The 16,873-nt window shown below is 42.7% G+C and overlaps 1 long non-coding RNA gene across 3 annotated transcripts in view; it reads left to right on the forward strand.

The window, feature by feature from the left end:
- The first annotated feature begins 545 nt into the window (after positions 1-545).
- Positions 546-16,873, forward strand: part of LOC139828388 (uncharacterized) — a 200,715-nt gene continuing 184,387 nt past the window's right edge. For all 3 annotated transcript variants that reach the window (XR_011739916.1, XR_011739917.1, XR_011739915.1), the window contains exon 1: positions 546-625. This is a non-coding gene — a long non-coding RNA (uncharacterized lncRNA). The remainder of the gene's footprint in view (positions 626-16,873) is intronic.

The following is a 16,873-nucleotide window of genomic DNA, read 5'->3' on the forward strand; positions in this document are numbered from 1 at the left end:
AAAGGAATGGATACATGCTTAATATGTATCTTCACTCTTATTCTGAGAACTTCGCTCTGTTCAGTGTATTGATAGTAATTAAATACACTTATCCTGCCCTTAAGAACAGCTGATTTTGCTGAGAGTTGCTTCTTACACGACAGCATCGCAGACAATACCTGAGCAAAAAAGTTCTTTTGTTTTTTTCATTTTGCCAAGACCAGTTCTGGTTATATTTAATTGTGGCAGGATGCAACCCCCCCCCTCTCTCCCCCTCCCTCCTTCAGTATGGAAGGAGTAGACACATCCCCCTCTCTCTCTGCTGTTTGAGGTTAACAGCTCCTTTTGTTTGGCCCCAGAGCCCCTGGCCAGGGCTGTTAAGAGAAAGGAGAAGGCGGTGCCGAGGCGCCAGGAGCCGCTGGGCGCCCGCGGCCCGTGTGGGGATGTTTGGAGGCTCCAGGGGCACCCACAGCCGGGGTGGGGGCGCAGAGAAGCTTCTGGAATGCCAGTCAGATCTGATCAGCCAATCAAAACGGGGCTCTCGTCGAGACTCCGCCCATTGTCACGTGTCTCTGGGAGAAGGATCGAGATGGTGCCGTCGAGACTCCCCCGGGATGGAGACTCCGCTCGCCTCGCCGCCACGGGGGTGAGTGAAATCAGCCCTCGCAGGATTGCGGGGGTATCTGCTTTTCGTGCACCTTTACACATGTATAAATGAACCCTCGCATAATCGCGGGTGTATTTTCCTCCCGTGCTTCCACATAAGCACGTGTAACTTTGCGTGCACATTTGCACGTGTATTTCTCCTCGCAGGATTGCGAGTGTATTATAAACTTACCCTCGCGGAATCGCGAGTGCACACTTCCCGTACTCAATAGGTGTATCCCTTTAAAATAATCCCATACCATGTTCAGTCAAGTGTGGACTCTTCCCGGACTCAGGGGAGGCTCTGGCATTGTTTTGGTGAAGCCGTGTGCATGCACTCTGTGGACCTCCTGTTGTATCAGTTGCTGCCCCTTAATAATTTTGCTTAACTGATATCCGAACCTGCATTTAAGTCACTTTTGGAGTGCTAAAACCCTGTTTCTCAGTGGTTTAATAGAAGTTGTTTGGACGCTGTTGTCCCTTAATCTAACCTTGGGGTGCCTCTGTGACATTAATATAAGGCAACATGTTGTAAAGCGAGTAAACAGCTTTCTTGAAATTAATATTTAAGATGGGCACATGCTGGAAGGCTGGACCATAAGTATAGAAATTTGCTAATTGATTTATTTATTATTTATTTTATTTATTTTTAAGAGCTAAGGTGTTGAATGCTTTGTAAGCTTTTGAATTTCTTTTGCTGCATATTCTAAATGCAGAAGAAATCTCTTGCGTATTTTTTAATCTGGAAAACTCAAAGATGTTACTTGTAGTTAATTTTCCAGCAAAGAGAAACTCAGGCATGTGCAGGAAAATGCCACCAATTTTATTCAGTCCATCAGCAGTGATATTACGCTGGTAGAGAACCATCTGCATTGATGAGATACTATTTATGTACAACTACATGGAAATCAAGCCATTTTTTCTGAATCACCACTTGGGGAGATTTGTGCTTTTTAGGGGTATTTGTGATTTTGGTGGCTGTTGTTGTTTTAGGAGAGGTAAGATAAGGACCAGGCTGTGATGCTGAGAGCGAGAAGGGCACATTGGTTTTGTTTTAAAGTGCTGAGTTGGTTGGGATTCAGTGTGCGTGGGAAAACAATCAGAGTTATCATGTCCTGAAGATGGGCAAGGAAATGATTAAGTGACTATTTCTATGCAGATTTGGGCTATGTAATTAAATATGTAGTTACAGACAGCACCAGAAATGAAATTGCGTCCTCAGTTGAGAGAAAAATAATAGGAAAGAATATAAAATGGTATGAATGGAGACATAAATGGAACAAAAAAGGCTTTTCAGCAGAGTGTTTTGGAATTAGAGAAGGTCAAGCTAACCCGATCTTTTATTCTATTTTTAGATTTTCTGAGGCTGCAGGTTAGGCTGGAAAAGATACATAAGAGACCTAAAGTTAAACATTTGAAGCAAATCTTATTTGAAATGTTGATTAAGGAATATGGATCGTTATCTGGCACATTTTAACTCAGCTGAGCTGACTGTCTGGCTTCTAAGGGCACCTTAAACAGATAGTAACTGAGAAGTAAGTTCCTAGTAGGGAGTCTTGTAGGTTGGTTCTAGATCCACTGCTGTTACATGTCTGTATTGATGATGTAGATAAGGAACAATAAATCATTATTGATTGCATATTAATAAATATGGAGGGAAGTGATGGAGTCACCGTCCCTGGAGGGGTTGAAAAGGTGCGGAGATGAGGTTCTTGGGACATGGGTTAGAGGTGGAGTAGTGGTAGGTACGGTTGAAGTCAATGATCTTCAAGGGCTTTTCCAACCAAAATAGTCCTATGATTCAGTCCTAGAATTCCCTATTCTTATTCACAAGAGTTCAGAAGAAGTAAGAATATCACTAAAATGCTGGCAAATGGCTTTTTAGAGAAAGTATATATTCTCTTTATGTGGAGAATATGATGTGTTGGTCTTATCAAACTAGAAATTATGCAATGACCTCATCTTTAATAAACGATGTGATGTATAAAACATTTAGCAGAGAAAGGTACCGTGAGATCCAGGACTAGAAGCTGAAACCATGCAAACTTGACTGTATATGAGGTGCACTTTTTACAAATTGATGTGTTTAATCATTTTTCTTCTGGTCTATGAGTGCAATACCACATTACTTTTTTGTAATTTTTATGTAACTGCTGACTGGTTTTAAAGCAGTAGATTTGCTTGTGTTCCCAGACCTCTTGGTGACTGAGCATGGTTATATCAAATTCAATATAATGTGAAGCCTTGCTCTGAGTTGTACTGGAAGTTCAGCTGAAGGGATGCGGTGGTCCTGTTGCTCTGTAAACCTCCCATCTTCACCGTCTTGCAAAAGGCTTTTGCAGTCACATTCTTGCTGTGCTTGGGGAGCCTTTAGAGTTCCCCAAAGAGTTTTTAACGGATCAGAGAGAGAGCGGCACTTCTGTAGAAACCAGTAATCCAGGTGGAAAGATCAGGGAACAACTCTACAATAAATGATGAATAAATGAACATTTGCCCAACTTACCTAACACACAGCTAGTGAAACTAAGCTGCCTTCTGTCTGGGAATGGATCTGAATGTGTTCTGTCTTTGGTTTTTGAAATATGTCAACAGTAACTGTTTTTCTGGGAAGCTGGGCCATTGGGACCGTCTCCTGTATGTCCTGTGTCCCTGGACATGAGGAAGAAATTGTTGCCTTGAGGGTGGTGAGAGCCTGGCCCAGGTTGGGCAGAGAGGTGGTGGCTGAACCATCCCTGGAGACATCCCAGGCCAGGCTGGATGGGGCTCTGAGCAACCTGAGCTGGTGAAGATGTCCCTGTCATGGCGGGGGGGGCACTGGGGGAGCTGGGAAGGTCCCTTTAACCCAAACCATTCATGATTCTATTATCCCACTGTCCTGTGTGTTCCTGCACACATCGTCTGCGGTGCCCAACAGGACCATCCCACCCCCTTGCCCCCCACATCCACCTTCCTTATCTACCTAACTCCTCATTCAATTTTTATATATATATTAACAGTTTATTTTTTAAATAGAATCCAGTAACACAGGACTTAGGTAGAGAAAACATTTTCTTTTATCCTAGTTTCCCCTCCTTAGTAAAAGTGCTGAGTGAACTGTGTTTTGTGAGCAGTTCTTAGCCGGGCATCGCGCATCCCCCTCCGACACAGAGCGCAGACACGCGTCTGTCTGGCTGTGCGCTCGTCTGGATCCTGCTGCTTTGAATGCATGCGATTAATTCAGCTGCTCTTATACGGCTGCTTTTCTTCTGGATCACTTGATATATTATGTGAGGTGCTTACTCAGATATCGTGGAGTCTGTGTCTCGTGTTGTTTCATGGAGAACACCAACAGTCCCGCAGAATTTATAGCCCTGATTTCCAGACAAATGCTGAGGTTTGTTCCAGTTGTAATTCAAGGTGCTGCCTACACCCCTCTGGTCAGAGTGTACGCAGGGAAACGTGTTATGTTGTGGAATTACTTTCTGACATTGATGCATGAGGGAATTTTTCCTCAAAAACTGAAAAATACAGTGCATGCTCTAAGAAATGCAGTGAACTGAGCGGGATGAGGGTAACCTTCCGCAAGTATGGAAGCCTTTCCTAGGATTAGTGTCATCCAAAAGCAATTGTGTGGTGCTCTGCAGGGACTGCTACAGGACAGTCACACTTGGAATTCCTGCAGATTAGCCTATCATCAAGTCATCAGGATACCGCCCTTTGAATAAACACAGCTGTTGTTTTCCAAGAAATATGGCAAAGAGCAGCAAGGAAAAAAGGGACAATTAGTGTTGCTAAATGCCAAGAAACTCAGGCTGGCGTGGTTCTATTTACTGGAGTTTGGCTTTCTGGAAAGCACTTTTGCAACACTGTGATTTAACTGAAAAGGAAAAAAATAACCTACCTATCCAATATCAGGGTCTCGTTCATGTTCTTATAAATTGCATATGATATGGGAATAATTTCCTGCTTTGTTTTTATTTTCTAAAATATTCCAGTTTCTCACAGCTCCTGTTTCTGCCTCTGTTCCCATCTATGTTTTAACCAAAAAACACGAATGGCAAACACTTGATTCCAGTTTGCTTCCCTGTCTTATGTCTCCTGCCTTGTTCTGAGTTAAGCTCAGGCTTGGGAGAGAACTTATTCATTATTATATTGTCACTGATATGCATCATAGCAGTTTAATCTGTTTTGTCCTCCATTCCCCAAAATCTGGAGGCCATGTTGTGTTTCCTGTTGTCTCACAGCTGCGCAGACATCCGTCGCACTCTGGGCTGAGCACGCATTGGTGTTCCTGAGACTGCAAAGAAATGAGTCATTGAAAGCCACCTCGTCCAGATTTCCCAGCCTCTGCTTTTGTGCCAAGGAAGGTTCCGCCAGAAAAAAATCTCAGAAACCAGAATCAAGTGTGTGTATAAAATCTATTTGGGAATCTTATGAGTTAGGCCTGAACATAAGATGGGCAAGAAGTGCTTTAGACTTTATGCTTCATATGGATTTATTTGTATTATATCTTCTCCTAACTTCTTAGCCCAAAGTAGAGAGAAACAGTTATTTTGGAAATAAAAATGTCCCTCCAGCGTTCTTCGTTCCTGATGATGATAATAGGAGCTTAGTCCAGAGACTTGAGATAGTGGGAGAAGAGGTTAATTTGGAAAACAGAAGAAATAGAAGAATCTTGACATCATTAAAGGAAGAAAATGGAGAGAATAATTATATAAAGTACTTATGGGCAGTGTGGTGGTCTCATGAGAAGGTGTCAACATAGACTATCAGGCAAAAGGTGGGCAACTGGGACACGTTCATTTCCTCTGCATCACTGTGAGGTGTCTCATCTTCAGCACTTTATTTATACCCCTATTTTGGCAATGTACATAGAGCAATTCCCATAGCAGTTAGGATGTTTTATATCCAAACTGGAACTCATCCTGATATCTCTATTCCTTATGGGAAGAACAATGCAAAAATGTATAAGGCCTAGAAAAGAGATCTAAGGAGTTACAGTCATGAGTGTCAGAATTGTCACAGTGGTGGAAGAAGCAGACCAGGCTTCTGAAAAGCACTTAGCAAAGGCCTAGGCTGGCTGTCCAAAAGGAGGGTGAAATTGCTTTGGAGACCAAGTTGTACCACCTGAGGACTTCAGGAAGATGTCACCAGAAGTGTAGAGAGAATTCAGAAGCTTTTAACAATATTAAAAAACTAAAAGCTGAAAACCACTCCTTGTTTGTGTGCATAAGGTGGTCTAGGTGTTAGTGGCTTTGCCACTGACTGCAGTTCAGTGTTCAACTTGATGAGTAATTAATAAAAGTCTTTTTTGGGGGGCACAACTATGTCCTAGTCCTGCATGTACTGAAAAGGAATTGTTTTCCTGGGCCATTACTCAGTTGACCTTCCACTGCATGATCTATCTCTTCCTTCTGCTTTTAAGCTTGTTAACACAAATTTCCAACTCCTCCATTCCTGCTAATGTCAGAAAGCGCAAAATAAAAATGTGCATGTGTATTTGAGTGCAGACAGTCTGGCAAACTTATTGAAAGGAAGAAAAGGGAATCTTATAAAATGAATGATTCATCCTCTGCTGTAGCCACAAGTAGCATCTTTGTTACCTATTGATTTGTATTGCCTCTGGTGCAATGTCGTATGCTGTGGCACTGTGAACCTCTGGAGAGGAGTCCTGTTCATGTTGTCAAATGGAAATTCCTGTGCCATCTTTTCATGTTTCTTTTCCGTCGCTGTACATTGTGGAAACACACATTGATGTCGGTCCACACTTCTGTAGCTTAGGAACAGCAGGAAGCAGAGTTTGTAAATAGTGTTGCGTGACTGAAAAAATGGAGAACACAGAAGTTACTAAATTAATTTATTGGAAAAAAGCAAAACTGTTACCTATGAAATTCCAGAGTTAGTAAATATAAGCAACAACTAACTCCAGTTTGAGTTTTGTGTGGAATTACCAAACGAGAATGGCTGAAAAAGGTCTTTTTATTTGGCACGTGTATTTTTTAATGGAACGTGATGTAATGTTCTTGCTGAATACCACCCTGGGATCAACTAGTTGGATGCAGCTGCTTATATTTTGGGTTTGCAGCACATAACTTCCATGCGCAGGGAATACTTGGCTGCTCAGGGATGGTTGTAGAAATACCGGGGCCTTTTTTTTCCGGCTATATCTATGTTCAGCACATGGTTAACCCACACATCTCTGGAGACCCCTCCTATGGCTTATTCTGACCATCACAGTCTTGGAAGAGTTGGGTACACATGGTATTTCTTCCAGTTTGTCATTTGTCTCCATCTGAACCCTTATGGTGGGGATCTGTGCACTTGGGGCCATCTACTCTTAAATGGAGCCTGTGAGAACTTAAACAGTAAAATAAAGGGCAATACCATCAAGTGAAAAGAGGTAAGAACAACAACATATGTTTTGGAAATATTTTTGAAAATAAGATAAGTGGTATACACTGAGGTAGAGAGAGCCGGTTCTTGTAAGTCTAGGCTCCAACAGTAATGATGTGATTTAGATTAATTGCAGTGTTTTATTGCTTTGAATTGAAAACAGCATTTTTATAGGCTAGACAGCAGGTGCAGAATATCTCCAAAGCAAAGATCCAGTTTTCCTGAATGCTTACTACGGAATAAAAAAGGGAAAGGAAAACAAGGCAGAAAATTCACTACACAGAACGTTGGTTTATTTTCTAAATGGAATGTCTTATCCTTCCCGTCCTCTTACTTGAAGCATTCACAGGTCTCTGGGGAGTGTATTTTTGTCATGATTAACCCTGCGCCCTAAAGATTTAAATCCAGCCCTGATCTTTGTATAATGTGCCATTTCGAAGCACTGGGTTATGCCAATGGGATTTATTAGGGGCTGTTGAGTTCCCGATTGTCGGGCAAGTGCTGAGCAACATGATGCGGCATTAACACACAGCAGTCGCTCCAGAGGACCCAAATGCACAGCGAGTCCTGTTTATCATCAGCCTGCACAGCGGTATTGCTAAAAACGCTGTTCTACCTTCCACATCAAACGAGGGTTTATGAATGAGGCACTTAGATGTGCGGCAGCTACTCTCCAAACACCCAGCGTTATCAGTTTACAACTCATCTTTCTACCCAAAGTTGATTTTCGGTAAATCTGGGAGCGTGCGGTGCTAAAGTCTATTGTGGATATAGTTTATGCCGCTCAGCGCTGAAAGTGCTTTATTCCTAATTTAACCAAGAATTGTTCGCCCTGATGCTATTAAACGCTGAAAGGCAGACGTTTCTTTGGGTGATCAGGAGTAGGTGGTGCTGTGCGGTCTGAACCAGCGTTTTGGTTTGTCAGAGACATCAGGAGCTGCTGGAGCTCTGAGTGCTGAGTTGTAGGATCTCTGCTTGGGAAAAATGTGGCTTTATCAGTATGTTGCCTCTCTTCGGGGAATGTATTCAGCAATATCCTGCTGGCGTGTCCTGCAGTAAGCAGAGGGATCACAGGGATCCAGGCTTTGGGGCAGCACCCTATCTGATGGGGGTCCAGCTTTCTGGAATGGTCTTTGGTTTTGGAATCCAGCGTCGCCAGGTGGTACCCAGGGTGACTGCTTTTCTTGCACCCTCAAGAAGTTTCCATTTTGTTTCAATAAACACAACAGCAAATGCTTGTTGTACAGGAATTCGCATTTGGAAATGTGAATTTGTCGATAGTAAGGAAGGGAAGAAGCACCTGGGCTTTGTTTTGGCAGCAGAAACTGCAGAGAGACCTAAAGAGAGGGGAAACAAGCCTAAATATAAACAAACGTTTGTTATTTTAGATAGCAAGGTGTTTTTCAGAAGCTGATTAACCAATTAGTTTCCTTTGTTTTCCACGCTATCATTTTCCAGGTTGGCTTTATGTATTTGATAAGGGTAAGGAGAGAAACCCCTTCTCTCGGAGGCAGGAATCAGTGTGAAAGGCCCACACAGGAGTATGAAGAGTGGCTGGCTCAGCTGAGACATCTGGACCTTTTTGTGTCCGGTAATGGAAGGGAGTGCTGCAAACCCCACCGCTGTCTGCAGAGCTTCCTACCTGTTCCCCAGAACGTTTCAATGCAAATAAAAAAATTAACATCAACATGCCTTTTGCACAGGATAGAACGCGCAGAGACGTTGGCTGAGGATTCCGATCAGTTTGATTTAATTTTTTACTGTTGATGTAGATTTCCTGTCTGGCTTTATGCAAACCAATTTAGATCTTCAAACTCACATGTCTGATGATGAAAACTTTGGGTGCTTCCCACATCTGAAAACCCTATCGATTGGGTTTTTTGTTTGTCTTTTTTGCACAGGAGCAGGTAAATCTCTGCCATTCATTGGCACCATCCACCCCCACCAGCGGATGGAGCGTGTGGAGCCAGGTGAGCCGCACCGGTCCAAGTCCGACTCCAGGCGTACAACCCTCAATCTAAGTAAACCCTGACGTTAGCATCAAAATGTTTTCCATTTTTACTTCTTTGCTTTTATGAAGTTTACAAGAAGGCAGGTATTACCCAACAGTTCAGTGTCTTTGTGAAAAGAGAGCTGGGAAAGGGCAAGTACTCACTCTTATTTTAGCGTTTATTGCATAAGATAAGCAGAGGAAGCAAAGAGAGAGATCTGCAGAGGAGAGATTTCTCCCACACAACACTGCCAACGGAGCACAGTCTGGTAAGGGCACACAGGGCTCGCTTGTTCCTTCCGGGCTATAGATAGGTTCTCCTATCTATAACAGGAAAATCAGGTAGTTTTATCTCGCTTTAAGGTACAAAGTATGAAGGTTTGCTTAGTGATTACTTGAATGGCTGGAAAACTAGGGTTCATTTAGTTGTGACACTCTGAAATACTTGTTACATGAGTGATTGAAGTCTCTGTCATCATTTGTTTTCCTCCTAACCCTGTCCTTATGCTAGTCCTATTTACATTTTTAATGTGCTGATTTGTGTAGCGGCAGAGTGAGAGCAGGGTTTTCTTTTTCTTCTACTGGTTCTGATTTTCTGGTGTTACAGATCAGGTTGTAGTTGTTGGCAGTGATGCATGCAGAGAGGCAGAAGACCCAGATTTTTGTTTAGCGTTTTTCAAAGTAGAAAAATATGTTTGGCATTTTAATTTTCTTAAAACATTCTATAATTTGTTACTTATTGCTCATTCGTGATGTAAAGCTAGGGAGAGACTGATACCATGCAAATAGTTTCTGAAGGCTCATGGGTGAGGAGCACTGGTGGAGTGGTGGAAACCGTAACCTTTGGGTTATGATGGAGCAATCAGGAGTGTTCAGGAAGGTCCAGTACATGCCATGAGTTTAGAATGTGAACAATGTTGTATTGGATGGAGCAGACTTTGTGCTGTTGTAAGTTGTGGCACTTCCATTGACTATGGCATTTGCACTGGCTGGAAACCCGTTGCAGCGTGTTGGACTTTGTAGCCCTACAAATGCCACACTATTCCCAGTTAGGTTATTAAGCGATCCCTGCTATGAGGTGGCCTGACTTCTGGTTTTATTTAAGCTGTGTTATAATGAGGTTGGGAAAAGGCAGTTGGAGGATTGGAGAGGAGGCAAGTGGGGTAAGGAGAAAACGCTGTGGCAATCGGGTAAACCCCATTCTGATTTATTCATCTGCACACAAATGAAAATATTTAACCTGCAGGTAGATGACAGGTTATCCAACTCCACTGAAAGCAGTTCAAGATGGATTATGGACAGGCAGCAGGACTCTGGTTTTGCTTCTTTATTTCTGCTCCCACTTTCACCTAAAAGTGAATATATTTTTTTACAAATACACATTGCAAAACACATCTCCCAAGTGCAAAGATCGCTGCGTGTTTTTAGTGCCTTAGTAATGCCTTTTGCTTCTCCGTGCTGCCTCTTCCGTGGATCTGGAAGCACTTATAAAGTGATCGTCACAAGGATCTGCGGGAGGCGGGGAGGAATCTTCCCCACTTGACAGATGGGGACTCGGAGGCACAGATGGGCTTTCGTGACTCGAGCGGAGAGGCAAAAGCCACCCGCGGAGACATTGCCAAACCTAGAACATCTCGTCTCCCCCAGATCCTTCCACGTGTCGGGGCAAAGCTGAGGCGGGAGAAGGATGAAGTTGCTGATCCTCGGTGCGATTTCCGATCGCAAGTGTGCGGCTTCAGTGGGGAGGAGGGATGGGGAGCTGGCAAGTCTTCAATGGTAGACAAGTTCTTACCTTTTATGTGCTAGGATTTCGCTCCTCTTATGGAAGAACATGAGGTGCTGAAATGTGTTTTAGTCTCATACAGAGGAAAGGAGTCTCTGTTGTCCTGCCTGGTAGCTCTCGAGTCTCCAGGAGAAGATGATGGTTGGAAATCAGGCAGGTTTCCTTCAGAATTCCGAAAATAGAACCTTGTCTGTGAAATGTTCTGATTTTGTGCAAGTGGCAAATGCCCCAAATTTCAGCTTTTTGTCTGTTAAATGTGGAGAGTGATACCTTCCTACCACACAGTGCGCTGGGAGAAAAAATGCACAAAAGGCTCTGAGAAGCTCAGAAATGGAAGTAAAAGGGAAATGAAGGGGCAACACCTGAGATATTTGAGGTGGGCTAAACGTAATGACAACTCTTTAAAGGCAGATAAACCACTTCCATCGTTCATTAGCAAACAAAAGTTCCTGCAGGCTTAAGAGCCATAACTGGTGACAAAACGCAAAGCACGTACTGGGCACACAGTCTCCAAGAAAGCCGGGCAATTATGTTGTCATTTGTACTTCTTGTCCTTTTAACACGTTTCCTTGTGGAGGTCAGGTCAAGCTTCCTTGTTGAAATCCTTCCTGATGGGAGAATGAATTGGTAAATGGGTTTGTGGGAGGGAACGGTGTCTTGAGCGGTTCGTTCTTCAGTGAGCGTTCGCCGTGTAGTGGAGAGAGGTCTCCATGAGTGATGACCATTTCATCCGCTTCGCTTCCTAGGCGGTATGTTTGTAAATATCTTCAGGAATTAACTGATTTTTTATTAATGTCTTGGTGTAAGAAACGCATGTATTACGTTGACTAATAGCGGTTCTATATCATTTTACAAAACAAATGGGAAATAGTATGCTTTAGAGCTAGATTTAGCATGTCAGGATGGAGAGCTCATTTTATAGTTGAGTTTGAAGATATTATTAAACTCTGCATTGCTGTGAATTGTGTATCAGTCAGCACATTATCAAAATAGCAGCATCTTGAAATACTTATTGAACAAACATGAAAGTAGCTTCTTAGATTACTTATGAAGCATCTTTACCCAGCAAAGGAAAACACAAGCTTTCTATTTTTCCGTGTAATAAAGGGCAAACAGACGCAATAAATAGCGGCTTTTGGGAAATGTGATATAATATTCATGAAAGTCAGCGTTCTTGGAGGAAAAAAATTAAGAAAGAGAAAAAAAGAGAAAATCTAAAAACTCAGAACTCTCCTCTACACTATAGCACAAACCTTAATTGAGCCCATTTGTGATACAATGAATTTGCTGAGTTTTTGTCAATCACAGGTATGGGGTTTTTTTTGTGGCTGAAGAATCTCAGGAATCTAAAATTCACAAGGGCTTTGGGAATTGCTCCAAGTTCATTAAATGAGGCGGTGATGAAATCAAAGAAAAGATAATATTTTATAAAGCACATTTTTAATTATTGTCATTCAATATTTTAAACGTTTTTCTTAATCTTTCTTGGCACATTTCTGTTGCAAAGACCTCGTTTGATACTCTGTGAAGATAAAGAAAGAATCTGATGCTAAACAAAATGATAGCGACATGAAGTCGGACCTTGGCGAGCGCTCAGCTGAGTCCTCCTCTCATCATAGCTTCTTAATGCTTATTTTCTTACCATAACCTCCCAGGTCCCTGTTTGCTGGGGGCTGTGCAAACACAGAATAGTAAATGTTCCTTGTCATGGAAAAACATGTGGCTTATGGGGATGAGGCAGCGGAAAGGCAGAGTGAAGAATGAGAGAATTTTGTGTGCTTGGGGGTCAGAAGGTCCAAACTCATTCATGAAGGTGTTGGTTAAGTAGAAGGGCAGATAGAACGGAAGGAAAAAGGAAAAGGAACCTTCTCTCCTGGTGCTGCCATGGGACAGAACATCATCTGAGGTCCTTGTACCACTCACCAGTGCCACGTAGGAGAAGGAGAGGGTATCCTCCTCCTCTGAGAAGCATCTGGGTGGGCTTCTCCATGGTGCTCCAGAAGGCTGCAGGAGATGCCCATTTCAACCTTTCTTCAATCTGGCCCTTCTCTGAAGTGATGAAATGGATTAAATAGTTCCTTTTGCTAATAGCAACTAGAAGGAAATTCCATCTCTTTCAGAAAATGACTGCGATGGGACATCCAGTTCTGGGGATGCATTGCTGAAATCTCCGTGTCTCTTTTCCAAAGCGGTGGTCTGAAGGCATTACCAGCGCTCACATGCTTGCAGACACCGTTAGCCTGTGTAGGTAGCTGGGATGCAGGCTCCATCTGCTCTGGAATCTGGAGAAGTATTCTGGTGGAGTGTTGGCATCCCTGAGCCCCCTGGCAGGTCAAGGAGCCTGGCCGAGGAGGGGTGGCTTGGTCACCATCGTTAGATCTCAGCTCAGCCTTTGCAAAACCAGTCGCTCATGCTTTTCCAGTAAAAGTAAATATAAACGACTTCCCTTCCTGCATCTTTATATCATGGAATATGCTTGGAAAAAACCTTGTTTTGTGATGATTATTATGGATGCTTGTTCTAAGTGATGCTGCAAAGCGCCTGTTTCTGCTATCACTCCCGCCAACGCAGTGTGCTCCGCCTCTGGTCAGTGGGTGTCAAGAGATTTGTTTCAGCGGTAAAACCACCAGAGACAGTAAATAATCTTATACTCTGATTTTTATCTCCCCTCTGTATTTGTATTATATCTCTTGTTTTGTATCTGTAGGTAGCAGTGCTGTTAATAACAGCTTCGGGAAGTGTTACAATATATGCTAGCAACAAATGTGGAAATAAGTTCCTTCAGCTAATTGCTGAGCTGTGACTTTCCCAGGGTAAGCAGCCTAAGCTAAACAGGCACCAAAGTGAACGCAGACAAAGCCGTGCTGGCGTTCGGTGCAAACCGAGCTGACGGTGCTGGAGCGTCTGGAGCTGTGCTGATTTAGCATAGCAGCTGAGGATCTGGAAATTGTAATTCTGAATGGTTTAAATAATTTATAACATTACTCTGACCGGCAGGAACAAACTATTATGTAGCTGGGTTTCTTAGTAAAATGCTTTTACCTCTGGGGAAGCATAAGGAGGCTCCTGGAAGGTTTGGAGCCCCAGTGCCCTGGATCTATCGCTGCTCACACTCCAGTTGGGTTAACCCAGCTACCAGTGCCGCACTGGGTACGTCCCAGTACACGTGTCATTAAAAAATCCCTGAATTTGCATGAAATCTTTCAATCCTCTTGGGTTAGGCCTGGCTCGCTCATCTCCGCTGCTATTTTGCCTCCGTAAGAGGCACAAATGTTCCATCCGCTGCATTTGGAAGTGACTGATAGATCCATTGAATGTGATCCAAAAGCAATTGCAAACCCCTACAAATACTCACTTCATGGCAGCCGTCACCGTTATCGCTTCTCAGCACCGTGTCCTTACCTACTCCACAGCCTTCTGGTTATCTACAGCAGCAGTCAGAATCACATCTAAGCGATTGTAATCAATGGTATTTATGGACCAGTCTGTACTAGTAAGACATCCCAGCAGTTTTCAACATGTTGCAATATGAAAAGGCGTATTTCAAACCTTAGATTGTTTCATTGGGCTTCTCAATACTCATTTCACCCCAATATATTAACAGAAATGCCAGACAGAGGGCAAATAGAGCCAGAAATTGAGCATGACTTTTCCATAAGCTGGTAGGAATATTGATGTGCTTAATTAGTGTATTTTGGTTTTGGTAGACCTTGTGACCTCGTTACTATTACCAATGAGAAATTGGTGTTTTCCTTGTTAATATTGCCAATATTAACAACAAATTACTGCTTAATTAAAAATACTGATTAGAATCTCTTCCATTGGCCAGCAATGTTACTTGATATTTTGTGCCTTCTATTCTTTTCCATTTTGCTTGTGATCAGCAAAGTACATTGTTTAAAATAGTAGTTATTCTTGTGTAGGTGTTCTGTACATACAGTTGTCAGTACATGATCTTGTGATAATCACACTTTCCAAACATTAAACAGATATTTACATCTTTAACTTTTGTCAACCTTTTCTTTGTTAACTTTTTGTTTCCCTTTGAAAAGCTGATGAAGCGCAGTTTGAAATAGGCCCGTTGAAGTTTTTCATCTCAAGTTTAGGAATCTAAGAAATATTTGCCAAAAGAATAAATCCCAAGTTAAACTTGTTGTTCCCTAGATCAACTTTCGGGGGGAAGTAATAAGAGCAAACACAGCTTGCCATGTGGTGAGAGGGGTTTCTAGTTTCTGGGTCTCGACTCTTCCCTGAAGCAATAGACATGGGGAAAAGGATCCTGAAGCTTCTTGACATTTCTGAATTCACTCGTATTCATCTTCCTATCTAAGATTTCTCAGCTGGATGACAAATGTGTGTCATCCGTGGAGTTCTGTTTTTTAGACGTCTCCATTTATTGGATGCTCCAGGGTGTTTGGATTCAATTGGAACTTACAGCTTGTCTATGTTTTATTTGCATAATAAGGTTATGAATGACGGAGCAGCTACAGCCAGACGTGTTGGCTCCAAAGACTGCAATTTAAGCTGGGAGTATTTTGCAAGAGTGAAAAAAGAATGAGAGTGAGTGAGAGAGTCTGATTGTGTGTGAGAAGTTGCAGAAGGGAAAGACCATTCTGGAGTGTTCCTGGCATCAGTTTTCTGCACCGATGTGGTTCTGTGCAGCCTGAATCCAGGTCACCTGCACTTGGACACTCTCTGGGAAGCTGTAGTAGTAGGTAAAGAAGTTCAGAGGACAAAGAGTTTTCCAGATATTATGAGACTTTGAATGACTGCTGTCAGCTTTCTAGCAGCAGATAAGACTTCTGAATGGTGCTACTCATGTCAACCCGCATCACGCATTAGTTTTAATGCAGAATTATGGGGTCGTTTTGGTTGGAAAAGGCCCTCAATGTCATTGAGCCCAACCATTAACCCAACACTGTCGCTAACCCATGTCCCTAAGAACCTCATCTCCACATATTTTCAGCCTCTCCAGGGATGGTGACTCCACCACAGCTCTGGGCACCCTGTTGCAATGAAGCGACTCTTCCCTTTATAAACCAGAACCAGGTAAGAGGAGGCCCCCAGCCTCCCATCGCAGACCCAGTATGTATTTGCAGTCTGTGTGTTTGATTCCATAGCACAACCCCAACCCATCTCATCTCCCTCACTGCCTCCCTCATTTCACTAAGAACAGTGATTAAGCCCCCTCCCATAAAAAATCAATGCTTGCACATACACACCCATATATTTATATATATATAGCGTATACTTTAGGTAGAAGAGACATTAGTGTTTTCAACTTAAATGTAGGGGCTGAATTGCATGCACATTAGACCTATGTGGAGGACAGCTTCCTATATATTCCAAAACACTTCGTTTTTCTACATAAGTCGCAGTCTGTGGCAATTCACGTGTGAACCTGAGCAGCTCTGGGCATTTGTGCATGGTGATCCCAAGAACGTGTACAGAATGGGTCATTACAGTGGTGTTTCGTGTCCTTCCAAACGATCAGTTTCCAAGACTGTTCATTTGACAAACAGCTTCTGTTTTGTGTGAACTGAATTACAGAGACAGAAAACGATGCTTAAACCAGTGCAGTTCACTGTCCTTTCTGGGGTGTGTCAGCTGCCTGGCGTCATCTGTGAGTGTGCATTACCTGGTACATGAGATCGCTGGGTTTATGTGCAGGAATGTGACTTTTAAAAATATGTATGTATTTTGGAATGCGTATCTATAGATATGAAGTGGGCAAACATTATATGCACGCATATAGAGTGCTGATTTTTGAAGCTAGCTCTTTTATACCCCAAGAGTTAATTCCGATGTGCAAAGCCAATCAGAGCTTCTCAGTGATGATTTACAGATGTATTGAGCCATGCACTTTTATTTCTAAAATGAGTACTTTTCAATCTCCATCAGCTAAGTTCTCCACTTGTGCCATTCTGATAATGGACATCTTTGTATGAAAACAAGACATCAATAGAATAAAAGATTTTTCTTAATATTCTCCGATCGTAGAGGCTATTGATTATACACGATGGTCACGTCAGGCAGTGCATTTTTAGATGATTACTTCATGCCTCAGGTGATGCGATGTACCATAAATGTGATGGATGGTGCTT

This window comes from Patagioenas fasciata, chromosome 7 (genome assembly GCF_037038585.1).
Source record: "Patagioenas fasciata isolate bPatFas1 chromosome 7, bPatFas1.hap1, whole genome shotgun sequence".
NCBI classification, from domain to species: domain Eukaryota; kingdom Metazoa; phylum Chordata; class Aves; order Columbiformes; family Columbidae; genus Patagioenas; species Patagioenas fasciata.